This window comes from Cnephaeus nilssonii (genome assembly GCF_951640355.1).
Source record: "Cnephaeus nilssonii genome assembly, chromosome: 3".
Classification (NCBI taxonomy): Eukaryota; Metazoa; Chordata; class Mammalia; order Chiroptera; family Vespertilionidae; genus Cnephaeus; species Cnephaeus nilssonii.
In genome coordinates, this window is record NC_137074.1 from 98,971,317 (window position 1) to 98,973,358 (window position 2,042).

The 2,042-nt window shown below is 58.9% G+C and overlaps 1 pseudogene across 1 annotated transcript; it reads left to right on the forward strand.

Annotated features, from left to right (window-relative positions):
* Positions 1–408: 408 nt before the first annotated feature.
* Positions 409–1,218, forward strand: LOC307097337 (phospholipid scramblase 3-like; annotated as a pseudogene). Its single transcript has one exon. The product of its transcript is annotated as a phospholipid scramblase 3-like (transcript).
* Positions 1,219–2,042: the final 824 nt, after the last annotated feature.

The following is a 2,042-nucleotide window of genomic DNA, read 5'->3' on the forward strand; positions in this document are numbered from 1 at the left end:
CACCTCGACTATTTTAGAGGCTTCAGGTGAGCAGGGGATGCAGAGGGGTCAGGGAACCTCCCTGGAGGTTGGGCCCTTGGTCTGATCGCGGCTCCATCCGTCCTGCCATCTGCCAACAGCCGCCTCCGTGGAGAATGGGAGAAGAAAGGGAGGGGGCGGTTCTGAAAACCGCAGGGGAATCCAGGGTCCCAGGTACTCTGCCCCACCTGCTGACACTTTAGGTTTCTCCCCGAGTCAGAGGCGCCACCTGAGAGACCCTGGGCGGGTGCCTGGCACAGCCGCCTCTCTGCATTTGCCTGTTCATCTTGTGCCTGTCTCTGTGTCTGTGAGCCTGTCCCTGAGCTTGCCTCCACTTCCAGAACGAAGCTTCCGGTATAGCGACAACCCTTGAACCTTCATCCCTTTCTTATGGCAGGATACTTGCCCCCCACAGGCTACAACCCTTCGTCCCTTCCTCCCTACCCTGTGACTGATGGGTACCCAGAGCAGGTGCAGCATCCTGGGCCCAGATGGGCACCAGTGCCCACCCAAGTGCCTGCCCCTGTGCCCGGCTTCGCTCTCTTCCCCTCACCTGGCCCCTGTGCCCTGGGGCCTGCTGCCCCACTCTTGCCACTGCCTGAGGTGCCTTCTGGCCTTGAATTCTTGGTGCCGATTGATCAGATCCTGATTCACCAGAGGGCTGTGCCAGTGGAAACGCTCCTAGGCTGGGAGACAAGTAACTGGTATGAACTGCTCTCAAGGGCTGGACAGCCCCTGGGGCAGCAGCTAAAGAGAGCAACTGCTGTGCACGTCTGTGCTGTGGGGCCCGCCAGCCCCTTCGCGTCCGTCTGGTGGACCCCGGGGATGAGAGATGGAAGTACAGTTGCCACCAGGCACCATCATTGGCATGTGCTGCAGACCTGGCATCCCTTCCTCCCCAAGTTCTCCATTCAAGATGTCGATCGCCATACGATCCTGCGAGTGGTGGGGCCCTGCTGGACCTGTGGCTGTGGCAGACACCAACTTTGAGGTGAAGACTCCGGATGAGTCCTGCAGTGTGAGCCGCATCAGCAAGCAGTGTGTGGGCACGGGGAGGCTACTCAAAGAAGCCCTCACGGATGCAGATGACTTTGGGTTGACGTGAGAGTGAAGGCTGTACTTCTGGGAGCCACGTTCCTCATTGACTACATGTTCTTCGAGAAGCGAGGAGGCACTGGGCCCTCTGCCATCACCAGTTAGAAGGCATCTCAGGGTGAGGACCATCACCTCAGCCAGAACTCAAGAAGGTCACCTGGCCTGGCCTGGCCTGGCCCCTCCTCAGAGGCAGCCCTTTCCTCCATGTGCACTGCAGAGGACAGACAGGGATGCCTAAGAGGCTGGGGCCATGGTGCCCCTCCCTACCCTACTCCCCTGGCCTCCTCCACTGTGGCCCCCACAGAAGGGTGTGTATGAGAGCCCTTCCCCTGCTACCTCTCACCTCTGTCTCCGCCATCCCTCAGCACACAGGTATATCGGCTTTCAAACTTGCCCTACTCACTTCCTCTCACCCCCTTCCAGGGCCTCTGCTCTGGGTGGGGCCTTTGGAATCCAGGGCTCTGGGGTTTTACAAGAGAGCTGGGGTGGGAAAGGGTAAACAGCACCAAAGATGGCTGATATGGCCACCCATCTCTGCCTCAGCTTGACCAATTAGTTCAGCCTCAGAACATGGCACTCAGAGGGGATCCCTACTTCCCCAGCAATGGCTCTAGGGCCTCGGCCCCAGTGCCAACCTCCTCTCCCCCTTAGCCCGCCACACACACAGCTGGTGCTTGCTGCAGCTCCGTGTGCCTTACTTAACCACCCCTTCCTTCCCTGTTCCTACAAAGGAGGTTGCATCTTTGTATGTTATATTCATATAAACTTTGTAACGTTTTGGACAAAAAAAACACCCTGCTCGGTCCCTCTCTGGGTAGGGTCAGGCAGATGAAGGCTGGCCAACCTGCCCCACAATTGGGTGAGATAGCGTCCTCTGTGTCCACCTCTTACCCCATGGGCCCGGCCACTCCCCTCAGCTCCGGGCAGCC